Genomic DNA, 16,619 nt, shown 5'->3' with positions numbered 1-16,619 from the left:
GCTGGGCTGCAGCTCTAGCCCTGCTGTGTCTGGGGCTTTTTGCTCTTTGGCTCTGGCTTTTCAGCTTGAGTATGGAGCTGCTCCCTGAGATGTCTTGTCCCAAAGCAATTTCCCAACGTTGTCCTGGGGAGTGTGCCTAAGGATTTTGACTCCCAGCTGCTTTCTCCTGACCTGGGAACTTCTCAGGTAAAGTGGGGCTGGACCCTGGCTGGTGGAGGTCTCTGTTCTCCTGGTTGTGCTGCTTTGTCTGGTTTTCAGTGCTGGCCCTCAGTGTTTTCTGGTACAGAGCTTTTTACACTGGTTTTGCTTACTGAAAATCACACTTTGAGTATTTCTTTTGGTTTTTTATATTTGTAAATAAGTGGTACTAACTTGACAAGGCTTTTATGAATGGTTTTAATTCAATTACACTTCATCTGGTGATGCCTGTCTGAAAACATTTTATTTGAAAAGACCTTCATCCTGTGATCCTTCTTCCTAGGGAACTTTGAAAACTAGTTCAGGCTATTGTAGTCAGCTTTTTTTAGGCATACTAAGTCAATTTTCATTTAAAGCCTCATATTCAATTCTTTTAATAATGTATTAGCAGAGTATTCTTCTATTTATGTCCATGAAGCTCTCATTCACATTAGAAATTACTGTTGTATAAACTGCAGTGATTCTTATATGCAGCACAAATTGGTGTTAATCCTTTTTCTAGAGATAAAATATTAATTCTGTAATAGCTTAAAGCATGAGTATTTGATATTAAGTGATAAGTAAATAAACAATATCATCCCTGCTGCTATGCACCAAACCAAAATTCTCAGCATTTCCTGTGATCCTTCAGCTTCCCAAGAGTGGCAGAAGTAAGGTTTCACTGAGTGAGTCAACAACTCTGAATTTCAGAAGTGTGTAGAAATCTTTTCAATTTGTAATACTAAGTGACAAATACCAAGTGGGAACCACTGATCTATGTTGCCTTCTGTATGTTTATTGCATGTAAAAATTGCTTCTGGCAAGTGGAACTGAGAATTCTTTCTACTGTTTAAGCTAAAGTCACCATTGCAACAAAGCCCTGTTTAGGAAAGGCTATTAATGTTAAAATTTAATTTTTGATTAATTGGTCTCTCTTGTATAGTTCCAGTCTTGTGGCAGTGCCCCAGGACCCTTTACAGACTAACTGCTGCTGTCTTTGCAAATTAAAATTTGCATATTAAATTGGACGATACTGTAGTAAATTATGGGCAGAAATTTGATGTTTGCTGTGGGTTATAGCAGTGGTCCTCAGTCCTTCTCTGGTGCCCCAGACTGTTCAGTTCTGCAGCTCCCAACTGAGGAACTTCCTTACAAAGTGAGTTCCTTATGGGTGGTTCATGTTCCACATATTTTATGTTCCAGCTCTCCTGATCATTGCTGTCAGAATATTGAGTCTTTTCTCCAATAACTAAGTTGTTTTGGTGCTGCTTTTTCCTCTTGCTATAACCAAATTGATAAGCTGGCTAGAAATATCATGCAATATTTTTTATAATACCTGAACAATTTCCAGCTGCACTAGAGCATGTGGCTTGGAGTAAGATTAAGAGAAAGAGTGCTTCTCTTAAAATTGAATGTACTAGAGATCTACTTAGTGATTAATTAGAATCTAATAGCTAATGTAACCTAATCATATTCAGGAACAGTAGACAAGTCAAGGTTGAACTTGCTTTTCCAGCACTGAGAATTGCTTAGTCCAAGTGGTGATAGGGGAATAAAGTGGTGTACAACTGAGACTGTATCAAATGTTACTACCAAAGCAGAAAAAAGGGAGAGAAGTTTGAGAAACATGGACCTCCACAGGCTCTGTTAAGCAAGACAAGTTCAGCCAGAGAAGAATACTTTTCTGTGTTTAGAGAAGGCTCTTTTATGTCTTTCATCACAACTGATAACCAAGAAAGAGATCCTTCTAAAGAATTGAGGTCTTTGCTAAAACACGCTTTGCGCTATTATATCAGAAAGCCTTTCTTGGGGCTATCATTTCACTTACAAAAAAAAAAGTTTTTTATAATGTAACAAATATGCACTGGGTATCCTGCTGCAGAAGGGATGGAAAAAAGGCCCTGTAGTTTTGTCATGTGATAAAATAGGTTGTAAGTAAAAGTATCATGCCTTGTCAATGCTTTTACATTAAAGATCAATAGCTATTCAAATGAAAATGTACCCAGAGAAATCAAAATTAGCTCTCTTCCTCCATGCAGAGTGACCTGTTGCCCATCCCTTCTGTATAAGACTCTGCTTACTTAGACACAGTTAATTGCTCATGAAGCAGATATGAAACTTTAACAGCTGCCTCTGGCTGGGGCCTGTGTCTTATCTCAGAAGGTAGTTAATCTTTCTGTGATTGTATTTGCTGGAACAATGTAATCAAATGAAGGAACAAAACCTACTTTCATTGTTTACTGTTCAATAGATGAACAGTAGATTGTAAAGCAGATTCTAAAGTAGTTCACCAAGCTCACCTTAATGTTCTTGTTTTAAAGAAAATACTCCCACCCTCCTTGTCTAGCTTCTAAAACCAGAATTATGCTGTTCCTGAACTAATTTACAAATAACCAGGTGAACATCTATTTCACAAAACAGCTGTATCTATACAATAATTCCTATATAGTGAATTTCTGGTAGTACAGGTAATAGACTTCTTTGAATGTGTTGATTATTTTTTAGAATAAGCATAGGCTTTTCCAAATTAATTCAACTCAGGAATTATATGCAGCAACATGCAGTAGTGTGCATTTTCTCTGGGGGGGGTGAAAGGTACTTTTTCATGTTTTCATCTTATCATGAAGTAATGTCACTCTATTTAAAGGAGACTTCCTTCATTACCTAAAAAAAAGCCTCTAAGTCTGCACCAAATATTTGAGTGAAAGCTTTTTAAAGGTCTGCTAAAAAGTTTATGTATTTGTTAGCCTGCTGGGTGTGCAAAGAGCTCTTTGACTCAGAATTAGAGTGGGACTGGCTGATGTGAAACTCAGAGTTGTTCCAAGCAATAACAATCCCACATTAGTTTGCTGCAGGTATGGTTCTCTGTTAAGAAAAATAGCTTACTTTTGTGCTTTTCCATTTTCCTACAAAACTAACTGTTCTTCCTCAAAGACTGAAAGATGGTGAAATGAAAAAAGAATAAGTAAGATAATGGAATGAATGAGAGATACAACTTGGGAAAACGGAAAGGAATGAAGAGTGGGAGGAAAAAGAAGAGATTGGGATAAGAAGAAGAGAGTAAGGTGGAAAAGGTGGCAAAAGAAATACTTCATCACAAAGGCAATATTTCTAGTGCAACAGGAACAGCATAAGTTGGGAAAATGAGCTATAGCTTGAACTATCAAGCTTTCAAAACACCATTTAAATAGTAATGAGTGTAATGTTAGGAGGCCATTTACTGTTAATTTTTTCCAGTTACACTCAATTTCCCAGCCGGAATCCAACCCCTAGGATGACATCTTCTGCACTGGTAGTACAGTGTGTACAATACTATATAAATTTATTCTTCTCTTCCTATAAAAACTCCTGAAATATCTCAATCCCTCCAGTGTCGGCCATTATGGGATTTACCACATGGTCAGGGGTGACTGAGAACTCATCTCAGAGTTTTGCTTTTACCAGAGTGTCCCTTAGTCTAACACAGTGGGCTCTGGTCAGACCTGCAAAGATGGAATGCTCTTAATTTTTCATTTGTTTAGCCAAGGTTATGTGTTTCATTAGTGAAATGAGCATATTAATATTTACTTTCCTGGCCAACAAAAGGGCTGTTAAAACTAGTTACGTCTTAATCTACTACATGCATAAACAAAATTCAAATCAACATGATTCAGCATGTTTCAGTTACCATAAGCTTTATAGCATTATGAAGTTTGATAGAGGTTAAGGGAATCCCAGTTATGTTATCACACTGGTTCTTACAGACCTTCTGCAATCTTATTTTATACATTTTCATCTATATGTGGAAACTTGCCCAGTTTCTGATAATAGTTTTATTAATAGAATTTGCATTACCTGTGATTTAGCCTGATTTGCTATTTCCAGATAGTTGAGTTTATAACTTGTCTTTCAAGGAAGGGACACAAAAGGCACAAAAAGAAAGAACCAGAGGCATAAAACAAAGGGAAGAAAACTATTAGTGGGGTCTGAAGTTACTAAAAAGCTTTAGAATGAGGAGGGCAGTAACATGATCAGCATTTGCATTAAATTTTGGAAGTCTTAAAGGTCTGCTGGTTGCTTTAAAAAAAAACATTTGATAAAAAATTTCAGAATTCATTTTCTCCATAAAACTAGCTTTGGTTTTCCTCCTTTGTGGATGGTGGCAATGAGAAAGCCAGAAACCTCTTCTGTTTCTCTTTGTGTGCTATTCATTATCTGGAATATCAGTATTTTGGTGAGCAAAACCTTCAAGAGACCTTTTCCCATCTGCTTTGGGCATTCAAAGGCCGTTCCTGTCCGAGTACCGCGGCTCTTCAGAGGAGTCTCTTTTTTGAAGGGATGATTCCTGTGACAGACTTGCTGTACAAATTTGTAATCCTCTCACACAAATCTCAGAACCATTAGTAAGATCAAAATATTTCATGTCAATAAGTATTCCTTATGCAAGATACATTTGACTTGACTTATTAGACTTATAACAGCTGTATTTCCTAACTTCCCATATTAGCTTCTGGTGCTAGTTAGTCCTTTACTAAAAAGTTTCTTAATTGTTGCCCCTTAGCAAAAGATAGTTCAATAAGTTATTTTTTACTGATATATCCTGAAAAAGCCCTGAATATCCTCTCATAACCTTCTTGAAACAAAGATATTTTTAGTTTAGAAGCTCCAGGCAAAAAATATTGAAAGGGATCTATCAAGAGGCTTATTTTGACAGTTCTTTTCTTGTAAAAAAAAAAAAATCAGAATCTGCTTTTCCTATCACTTGAAGATATAATATTGGGTTTTGCACAGGCAAGATTGTCCATCCTCTGACTAGAGCTAATGTCAATGTTCATGCAGGCTGCTTTTAGTAAGTCAGCCTCCCACACCACTAATGACTTTTCAGTTCCATTAGTCTGCTATGTATTATTGATTTCAGACATTATTGATTAATGCTGTAAGTAGATTTATTTCTGTTCCTAGAGAGTAAAGGATTGGCACCTCTGTTTGATGAATGGTATCTTAGTGCTTGCTTTGGTCAGTTCTGTGCTGACTCCTTCCCTTCCTCTGCTCTTGTCTGTCCCCTTTCTTGTAGGTTTTCTTACTTGGGTGCTTTCTATCTACCTTCCCTGTAAGAGAAATTTGCACTAAACTTGGAAAGTATCAAGTAGTACAGAAATGAGAAACTCATGCATGTGCAGCAGTGGTTTTTTTCAAAGTTAACAGGGTGATATTTCATTTGTGCTGCTCCTTCCAGAGCCTGACTCTGCCCATGGCTGCTCTGCTCCCCAGGGATCAGGGCTGCTGCTGGCACTGTGCAGGCTCTTCAGCCACTGAAGCAGCTCCTTATCCCACGACTCCCAGGTTCCAGATTCTCTGGAGTTCTCAGCTACATGGGATAACTTGGTGCTGGATTTCTCTCAGTTCATCCAGGGCAACACAGTGCACTTTGGGTTTGTGACCAAGCCCCATAAACCCAGATCCAGCTCTCCAATCTCTTGAATTCAAAGACTATGAACTTTGGCTCCTTTTATCTTTTTAACTAGTAACTTATTACACTGTATTTGTTCTCCTAGCTATCATTTAGTCTGCACTTTTGAATTGTTTTATATGTTAAATACCTAAACTTCAGTCATCAGCACCCCTCTGTTCAGTACAAACTATATATCTTTGGCTGTTTTCTGCATACTGTTCTACAGCTGTCTGATGGCTTATGTCCCTGGAGACTTACAGACATTTTACTCTTTAATAGAGTATATAGCTCATCACCTGCCCTTTGAAGTCCCTCACTATTTCTGTTGCACAGCTATAATAATTTGACTTCATATTTTGCTGTCAATCTACACCATATTTCAAAGTCAGGGGGTTTTAAAGTACTTAAATAGTATTTTGGGGAAATCCTACTTAATATCAGGTTATCAAATGTCTGTGAGGTTCAGTCATTCAAGTTAATTCTCATCTTTTAGAATGTGTCACCTCTATCAGCTGTGGGACACAAACACAAACATAACGTGCCTGTGTAAATTAAGACTTAGGACTTTAATACAGAAGTTAGTGCAGGTGATTGTAAAATAAGAGTTACAGAAGTTTTAAATGTACCTGGTTGCATGTGTCTGGGCAGTTTTTTTCTGTTAGACCTGTCACCTAATAGCCGTTATTTTTCTGCAAGGAGACAGAGGGAAGTATGTATTAAATGGAGCAGAAAGTTTCTCAGCTGGGGACAGGTGGTTAAAAAAGGTTTTCCTTCCTGTGAAGGAAAAATATTTAAATTAATTTAAATAAGCTGAGTAATTTCTATCTTTTGGTATATAAATAAGTTGTATCCTGAATTTAAACAGTGTCAACCTTCTGCTTCATGCAATTCTAATTGTAGGAAAACAATTTGCAAATTAGTCCTCAGAGTTTAGTTAGGTAAGTACCCTGCACAAAAGATCATCAGCATCCTTGACTCCTACATGTGTATTTTCAGAAAAGTACCTCAAGTGCCCTCACAATCAATATATAGGTCAAGTTTCAGAACCAGGGTTCCAAAATGCTCACGCACAGATGATCATTAAAGGACTACAATACTCATCTCCCTGTGAGTGGATGTTTCTCATATGTCCATAACTCCACTGCCTTCCAAAAATTAAGAGCCTGGTCCCAGTGGAATAGTTGGAGAATGAAAAATAGTCCTTCTGAAGTCTCCCCTTCATTATTTTTCTATGGTCTGTGAATCGTGAGAAGTCTTTTATTGCTGTAATTTCAATAAGCAGAGGTAAGAAATTCAGAAGCACCATAAAAGTACAAGAAAAGCCTGAGAAACAGCAGTGATTAGAAACTATTGCCATGCTTATATTGCATTACTGTGTTAGATTTTTGGTTCTATTCAGCCTCTCCATTCTTAGGTTAATTCTTATACAAAAACCATGTTCCTAAATCTTCAGGTAGTCTGGGTGCTTCAGTTGCAGGCACTTCTCTGGAATGTGAATCTCAGCTCTGATCATCAAACCTTGAAAAGCTGAGCTTTTAATAAGACTACCTGGGATATTAAAAAAAAAAAACATGTTTCATTAAAACGAGTGAAGCAAGAATTCATTTTAAGAGGAATAATTTCTCTCCCAATAATTAGAAGAAAGGAAGGAAAGAGAGCTTGGGTCTCAGCTGGTTCATTCTGACAACTCGTTTGAAAGGCACTTGTATGTCATGAAGAGAGCTGCTAAGCTGAGCTGAAAACTGGTTTTGTACTATGACTGTGGTTTAAATGATACAAAACCTTCCAAGAGAGGCTGTGTTAGCTTTCAGATTTCTGTGCTTGTGCTCAAGCTAAAGAGCAATTTAGCTTGGACGAAAATAACTTCATGGTTCAGACTGCAGCCTTTCTTTTCCCAGACTTTTGCACTGACAACTTGAAACTACATTCCTACCTACATCCTGAGTCCTTTTACAAACCCACAAAAGCCCCATCAATGTTTGAGTTAGATCACTGAAATATGGATTGAGAAGCACAGATTTGCTGAGCTGCATGCTGTTTGAGGCTGAAAGAGCATTTTAGGGAAATCTCTCTGTAATTCTTGCACTCTTTCCTGACATGCTGCTTTCAGTCACTGGATGTGGGGTTTGACACACCTTTGGACTGACTCATCATGGCCCTTCTCATACTCTGCTGATTATGCTCAGAAAATCTGTCTGAGTTTCTTTGGTATTGAACTTAAGAGTGCTGCCATGAGGTTTTTTGTTCATGGAGTAAGCAACCATTACCACTGTTGCCTTGTTTGCAGTATACCAGAGCAGACAGATCTCTGCAGTTGTCTAATGATAGTACAAGTTCTGATTGTTGCCCAAGGAAGTTTCTCTCTGAACTGAGAGATAAACAGCCCTGCACTCTCCCTCTAAAAAGAAATCCAAGAAAGTAATCATACCACAGTCAATGAATTTGAAAACAAAGACTTTGTGGGCTTTTAAGTATGTCCATGGTCAGGAATATAATAGCAAATGTTTGTCCTGATTGCATGGTTAGGATGTTTTGAATTTCATTTAAATTTTTAAAGACAGAAGTGACTGTATTTCTGTTTACCTCTTCTCCCTGACTATTAGTTATTATAAATGAACACTAAAAAAGTAGCATTTTCACCTCTTGAGTGAAAGGCAGCAGCAATGCATTTGTTTAGTAAAATGTATGTGCATTAAGGGCAAAGACTTAACTTTTTGGCTGGATAGAGTTTTGTTTTGGTGAGGGGAACAAGAGAGGATAAGAATTAGATTACATTTTGTAACTGAAGCTGCAAGAAGGGGTAGAAACACATTAAAAAAAATGTTTTTGTTACCAGGGAGAAATGCCTCTTAAACGTCCATTTTTTTGTTGAGGTGTTCTGTGGTCTTAAGTTTCATTACTGAAACTCTGCTTAGAAAAGACCACATTAATTTTTCTCCCTAGGAAATGAAGTAGCTGAGTCATTCATTGGAAGTGAGATAAGGCCTAAATCATGAATCCACTGGTTTATTACACAGGGAGAGGTCAGTCACTTCCTACTGGTGACATCCTTTCAGTTTGTACAAGAAGGTTGTGTGCAAAATCACTCATGTATCCTGGGCACTCAAGCCCATACTCAAGGTTTGATGTTGTTCATGTGTTTTCTTTTTTCAAGCACATTTTTAGCCATCTGGAAAGAGCAGATAGAGTGCAGTGCCCAGCATTCCCTATCACATAGATGAATTTCAGGATATTATTTCAGTGAAAATTTCTTACAGTAAGTAGAGGTGACATGCTTGTCTATGTTTGTCTGCTGTGCAGCAAAATTATCTCCCAATTATGTTTTTGTTTGCAACATCATCTGCAAGTCATGAGCAGGAATGCCAGTTCTGAAGGGAGTAGGCAGAATCATAAAACTGAAGTAAGAAGCTGCAGTTTGACTTTCTGAGGATTGATGCCAGTATTTATCACTTCATACAGGTTTGCTTCTGAGGTGTGTATGTATTCAGAAGGGTTACTCTTTTGCTTTTTAAACTCTGAAAACCATTTTTAGCTGTCCAAAACAGAACTCTGACATTTTCTTGTAGTCATACTGAATTATTCACAAGTTCACCCAAAAATTGAGCTGAGTATATTTGTTAAGCAAATTCATGGCATTACCAGAAAATGGTAATTTGCATTTGCATTGCTCTAATACTTAGAAGTGTTAGGCAAGTCAAAACACCATCCCAGCATGGAATAACAAGTCTCTGCTCCAAAGAACTTGTTATCAAAGTACAAAGAGACCAGAAATGGAGGTGGACTGGCAGGAGGGGGCAGAAAAAATCAGACACTATAGATCAGTGGTGTCAGCATGGGCAGCAGGCTGTGTGTGCCTGCAGCCCAGCTATTGACAATGTCTCTTGTTGCCACTGCCACCAGCACGCAGAACTGCATGGAGACAAGCAAATCATGCACGGTGGAAACTGTTCAGGAATGATGGAAATGGGCATCACTGGCTGACAGGATGAGAGAGCTGGCAAGCCAGAGCTGTCTGAAAGATGATAGCTTAGCTGGATATAGAGAATCTATCAAGGCTTTTTAAAGTGAAAACCAGAATATCTATCTGATTTGGGAGAAAAGAAGGATGGAGGGTTGTCAAGGAAGGGGACACAGGGCAGCAACAGTTAAAGAAGGGAGCTGGGAGAGGATAGGATCAAAATGAAAGGGGCTTAGACTCAGCTGTACATAGTCTCACTTGCAACCTTGCATCCTGTCTGCAAACTTGTGATAACTGTCCTGTACTTTCCATTAATTAAGGTTGGATGTCATAGCAACTGAAACAGAAGTCACTGAAGATCCAGAGGAGGCATTTAGCAGAGTAGGTATTCATAAAGGCCACACTGCAGAGCTAAACAAAGAAGAATGTGTTCATTTAGAGGCCCTGTGTGGACACTTGGGAAATCAGAGTTCACAGTGATAACAGGCTGGATGACAGCCCTAGCAGAAGAGTTTATAAAGAAACAGACATATGGCTTTGTGCTTCTGTACACTGAGAACCTCTGATAGTACATCTGCACTGCATTCTGCTCTAGCTTAAGCATTAGGTCTGATTTCAGACTTTGTGTGAAGAGTTTTGAGTTGCAGCAGGGACAAACTCCTCATAATGTCTCTGTTCTCAGTGGCCATTACAGAATCCTGTCCAAATCTTGTACACAGTTGTAGCTGAAGCAGAATTTGGTGCAGGTAACTGCTGGCTCTTTTGTCTTGTGTAGGACACTGAAATTTCTTCCAGACTCAGATGAAATATTCTCCAGCAATTTTAATTTTCACTTGCTCATAGGCTCTTTTCAGAAGCAATTCAAATACAAGATTTTGAAAATTCATTGATGTTAGTGAATAGTCTGTTTCTTCCTTGTCATCCTGCTCCAGTTTCTGAAAGCACTGGGCACAGTGCAGACTAGAACAGCAAAACAGGGCATTGCAATGGCTGGGAGCTGCTGAGATCTGAGATGCCTGCTTATTAGTGCACCAACAGAATTTCCTCCCAACAGTGCCTTGATAATTGTGGTTTGCTTTTTTCACCTACATAACCACTGATGGTATTTCTTGAAATGATAAGATTTCTTTCACAGACATGTTGTAAGACAAGATTTGTGTGGCAGATAAAGTAATTGTATAGCCATCAGGGCAGCAAATGTATTCTCTGCAGGTAATTTGTGAATAATTGTGCTATTATCTAAAGAGAAAAATGATAATTCTTTAATACCAAGTGACATCCCACTTTGTTTACCCTCTGGTTATCATGAACTATTATTTCTCAAATACCAGGGTTTAAATATTGATTGCTGTGTGTGGATAAAAATTGCTTCATAGTGTTCATCTTTCCTTAGTCTATTAATCAGAGATCTCTCTCCATTACTGTCCTCTGTCTTACCTGGCAAGATATTTCTGCAGCCCCTCCCACAAGAGGCTCAAGGCACTGAATTCTGTATATTTCATAAGTAGCTACCACATAAGCAGATGGGAGTAAGAAACCAACAATCAAAGTCCAAACAGTACCAGTAGTTCTCCCTGTAAGCAGTACAAGTTCTCTGCCAGTGCTGACCAAATCCTGGCACTGCTGCGCACCTCTAGTGGCAGCCAGCATTTCAGTAGGGGGAAAATGCTTGATACAATTTCTCTGCAATTTTCTTTCTCACTCTTTCCCTGTCAATAATCCTCCTCTTATTGGCATAGTATAGTAGCTGGGAAACACAATTCTGCTGTATCTCTGCATGAGCAAATCTTTCATAATGCAAAGATGTTTTTCAGCAAAAATTACAAAGCAGCTTCGACACCACCATATGCTGATCCCACATTTCAGCCCACTGCAGACTGACTTGTATGTGACAGAGACATGGTTTATTAAGGGGAACAGAGTAACAAGGGAAACTTTCCTTAAGTTTTGTATCTAATTATTGCCAAAAAGATGGGGCATTTTTTCTGCAATGATACAGCAACTGTTTGATCGTTTTTTAAATATTATTTTTCTCTGCCAACATAGGCACCAAGCTGCACCAGCACAATCAGCTTTAATTCACGTGTGAGAAGGTGAGAGCTCCTATTTGGGAACTAGAAGCAGGGAAGCTTCCAGCTGAAACTGTTTGAAAAGAGTTGGCTAACCAGAGTTCCTTGGAGAAGGGTTTGCAAAGAGGTTAAGCCATAGGAGACAGGGAAGGATGAATCTGAGGGCTCCCTCCACAAATCAGGGTTAAGAGGCTTTTTTTGGAGACACTGCAAATCCAACTTGGCTGGTTTTGAGAACTCTTTGTGGAACTCCTTTGTGTTCAGATTCTGTAAGGAAGGACAAGAGGGACGGAGATGGGCTGATCCTTTCAAGCCAGCTGCCCTTGAAGCCGTGAACCCCCAGAGGAAGCTGGAAACACAGCTGGGGGAACTCAGGAGAGAAGCTGCTGGATTGTGCCTTCCATAGACTTGCAGCCTAATGCCATTTACAGGGCTACATTCAGACTGTTGCAGAGATCACTGGTGGAATCTTTTCATCTCAGTGGAAAAGATTTTGGTTTTGCTAAGTATTAGAAAAAAATCTTGTGTTTGAAGGGACTTTTCTAAACCATACTTTCTGGTTTGGCCCTTCTGTACTTGGCCCAGCTCTGGGGCTCTTCCTCTCCTGCTGTGGGGCTGAACAGCCCAGAGTTAGAGCTTGCTGGCTGCACCCTACAGTTTGTGCCTTTGCCGTTCACCATAGATCTTGGCTACCCGACAAAATTAGAACTACCCATGAGGTGAATTATTCACTTCTACAGCACAATGGAAGCCATGTTGATTTGATTTACTGTTTTCTATTTTATCTATTGATCTTTGAGGAGTCCCAAGAGTATGCTCCCATGAAAGGCCATACAGAACTTTGTATTCAGTTTAACAATTTTATTTACAAAGGGTCTTCTTGCCGCCTGTCCCCTTGCCAAGTTGCTGCAGGCACGAAGAACTAAATTTAATTTTTATGATTAATAGAGCACACAGAAGATATATATCGCACAGTTCTCTCCCTGCCTTGTTATTTGGGGTGCCAAAATTGCAGTGCACTCTCTGAGAACAGCTAAGAAGTGGGAGAGCTCCCCTCTGACAGATCTTAGCTGTTAAAAGGCAAAAAGAACACAGATGGTTGAATTCAGAGTTCTGTGTAAAACGAGCAACCAGTTTGCACCTGCATATCTAAGCAGATATATTTGTTGCAGGTACCAGTACTAAAATAGGGCCCTAAAAATTTTTCTGAGAGAAACATGTTTTCAGAGGTTGCAGCCACTGAGAAGCAATGCCAAAGGAGATACCCAGGGCTCACACTATCCAGGGGAAGCTGTGTGGGGAAGGCTGCTTTGGACTCAGATTTTATAGTGTGATTTTGCCTTTTGAAAGGCAGATACTGCAAATAAATGGACACTCAAATGAAAAATCGTTAGTTCTGCCTTTTATCCTCATTACAGGATTACCTAGCATGTCTAGAGGGCAAGCAGAGCATATTTTGAGCACTGAGAATTGTCTTCCCCAAGATGTTTTCAGGAATTGTTGCTATCATTCCCCACAGCACAATGGGTAAAAAAAATACAATCACTCAACTTATTAACAATACCAAACAACTTTGTTTTGTGAATGCCTCCTCTGTGGTAACTCCAATCCCAGACCTGTGTCTGCACTCAAAGAAAAGTGTGACTTTACCTTTACCATTTCTGAGAAGTCTGTTCCTCTTTCCATATGCTGGCCTTGGAAACTTAGATGATCTTTCAGAAAGTTTAAAGAATCCCAGGTGAGCTTTTGTAAAGGTGCCTCAAAGTCATTAATGCCCAGCTGACCATGCCCCTGGTCTTTTAACTCTCCCAGCATTTCCCAAAAGCAGTCTGTTTACCTTGTAGGCAGCAGATTACCTTTTCTTGCAGTGCACTCTGTATTCCTGGAGATGAGCTAACACCTAATTCCATCCACAGCTCCCAGCCAAAGAAGAGGAAAATGAGTTCTTTTCCCATCATTGTGAAAGAAATCTTATACTCATTTGGACTTTAATTAAATTTTATCCAGACATTATCTTTCCCTTTTTCTGTTAGACAATTTTCTCAGTTTCTTGGAAGGGTCCCGGAGTCTGTGGTCTTTCAGCTATTTTTGCCTGTAATTTATAAAAAAACTGTGAACAGAAGTAAATTATCAGCAGCAAGAGGTTGCCCTGGGTCTGTCTGAGCTGGAGCTCGCTCTGACACCGCAGCCCTCCCTGAGCTGTGCTGTGCTGGTACCCAGGAAGGTGCTGCTCACAGCCCAGGGCTTTGGCTCTGCCTGAGCAGTGCTGGCACTGCAGCAATGCTGCCTCTCCAGCACTGCCCCCTTGCCTGTGGGCTGGGGGTGGGCAAGATCTTGGCAGGGGCTGTGGCCAGGAGAGCAGATCCAGCTGACCAAAGGGATATTCCATGTCATTATGATGTCTGCTCAGCCAGGAAAGGAGGATGCAGGGGGCATTTGTTATTACGTTTGTTTTCTGTGATAACTGCTGTGCCTACTAAGGCCCTGCTGCCTGGCTATTGGCTGGCCAACTCCTGCTGATGGGAAGTAGGCAATAAGTATTTTCTTTTCCTCTGCTTCCACACACAGTCTTTGCTTTTGTTTTATTAAACTGCCATTATCTTGAGCCACAGGTTTTTTCTATCTAATTTTCTCCTTCCCTCCTCATCCTGCTGAAGAGGGGGAGGGATGGAGTAGCTCGGTAGGCAGCTGGCATCCAGCTGAAAGCAGGGCTCTCAAGGTGGGAAGGCTGCTCTCACCATAGCTCAATGTGACAGAATTCTGAGAGATGAATGCTAGAAAGGTTTTCCTTTCTCTAGAAGTTACTGGAGGGCAATTCAGACCTGGGCCATAAGCCAGGTGAACTTTCTGCATGTTTCACACACAGAACTTGTGGCAGAAATGTTGGAAAGCTTTAGAATGATCTAATGCCTTTGGAAAGTACCTGGGGTCATAAACTGATATGTTTGCTCAATTAGGCTTCCCAGAAATACAACAGAGGTAAGTTTTTGGTAGAGAATAAGCAAGGGAAAGAGAGAGAGAAGTCAAATTTCCCTCCTGATCCACAAGTCTAATGTTCTGATTAACTTCAAGTGAAATAGCCTTAACTATAAAGCAAAACAATTATTGCTCAACAAAATACTTAGAATTGTTCTCTCTGGTGTAACGCTGCATATAAAGCAAAGAAAATCTGAGAGAAAAAAAGTTTTGTGAGTGTATTGCTGCATGTCTTTGTCCAACTTCCTGAGCCCTAGGGACAAGAGTGTGAGATATTTCATACTTCAAACCTTGTACAGTTGTAGGATGATTCCTCTCCTTCCATGGAAGCAGAGTCATCACACATAAAACAGGGCAGCTGAATTGCCTCTAGCAATTGGCCATAATAAAGGATCACACAACTGCCATCAAATGAGAACATCTCCACTGGCCATAAATCTGAGTGTTAGATCCCATTTTCAGAAATAGTTTCCCTAGCTTGCAAGAGCCTAGCTTTCAGAGAAGCAGAGTCGTGTGAGTAAGGAAGGATACCAAATGAGCAGCCCTCTTTGGGACTAGCATCTGCTTCCCAGTGGGAAAACTTTCTTTCTCTCCTTTATACTGCATATTCTTTCATAATATGCTCTCAGGAGCTGCTGAACTAATCAAAGTAATCCTTCTGCAAAGGCATGTATTACACCAAATCTAATGAAGCAGGAAGACAGCTTCTATAATGTCCAATTTACTTAAAAATATATATATTCTATGATTTGATTGCTATACATATTACAGGCTCCCCTAAAAATGCCAAAAAAGTCAATGCTTCTAGACTAACTGGAAATGAAATATTTTCAGTGCAGTGACTTTTTGTTAAGATGAGAGGAAATAAGAAGGAAGAAAAATGTCATTTGTGACCCAGGGAAAAGGAGAACTTTATGTACAAGCTGTATGTAAACAGATTGAGTGTTGGCATTGTCCAGAACTAATACATAAAGCAGAAAACTAAGAGGATCTAAGCAATGAAAATGAGAATGTCAAGTCCAAGATCACATGTGATCCAGTATTTATGCTTGTCTTGAGGATTGCATATCTGAAACTTGTCTTATCAGTTTGACAAGATCAGGATGTAACTGTGCAACTCCTTTGAGTACAGAGTTCACATACGGGAGACCTACCATTGTCTCATTTCTCTGCACATCAGTCACTTGTGAACTTTCTGTTCTACTCCTCAATAAGCTTCCTTTGAAGATAGTACAAGCCTTTGCCAGTTTCACATTGTGGCTTTCTGTAATGATATCTCCTGACTATTTAGTAGTAAAATGCAAAATTATCTTCCAAAAAGGTCCTGTCCCCCAAGGGTCCAACACCATTGTTTGCTGCAGCATCCTCAGGGTGCAAGCACTGTGCATGCACAGAGGGGTGGATTTGGAGTTCAGATTGATGTCTTTGGAAGTTTGTACATTTATGTCACATCGACATTGCCATGATATTCATGTGTCTGATGTCACACAGAGAGAAGGGAAGAGCACACTCTACAAAGTGACCACACAATCTCAGACATTGGCAAAGGTGAAACTAGTCGGTGGATCAGCCACCTCTGGGTGCAGTTCTGCCACAGCTGGTTTAAATCTGGCTTGGTTGTGTCTACCAACACTGCAGGGCAGGGACACTCAATGAAATCTCTCTGCCTTTCACAATGGACCTGCTAATAATTAATCTTAGGGTGTCATGGTTTGACAGCCTGTAGAGTCTAAGAAGTATCTCTGCTGGTTAATGTTCAGTGGCCTGGTGGCAACAAGGATTGTTTCCCTCCTTAAATGACTAACAAAAGGATTGCTTCCCTCCTTAAATGACTATCAAGGGAAACTGCAACACTGTAGGTGAGTGCCTTTCATTAGGGGCATGGCTCCCATTCATACAAAGAAATGCAATCCTTCAGTTTATGGTTAGGTACTGCAGGTGTTCATTAAAGGAAAGGTACATGTGCTGAGCTGGGGAATGCAGTTCCCACCATTACTAACACAGCCTT

The 16,619-nt window shown here is 39.8% G+C and overlaps 1 protein-coding gene across 1 annotated transcript in view; it reads right to left on the bottom strand.

Moving 5' to 3' along the window:
- WAPL (WAPL cohesin release factor) overlaps nucleotides 1-16,619 on the bottom strand; it is a 133,991-nt gene that overhangs the window by 82,854 nt on the left and 34,518 nt on the right. The window lies entirely within an intron of this gene.

This window comes from Melospiza melodia, chromosome 9 (assembly GCF_035770615.1).
Source record: "Melospiza melodia melodia isolate bMelMel2 chromosome 9, bMelMel2.pri, whole genome shotgun sequence".
Taxonomy (NCBI): domain Eukaryota; kingdom Metazoa; phylum Chordata; class Aves; order Passeriformes; family Passerellidae; genus Melospiza; species Melospiza melodia.
This window is presented reverse-complemented; position numbering and strand designations above follow the sequence as displayed.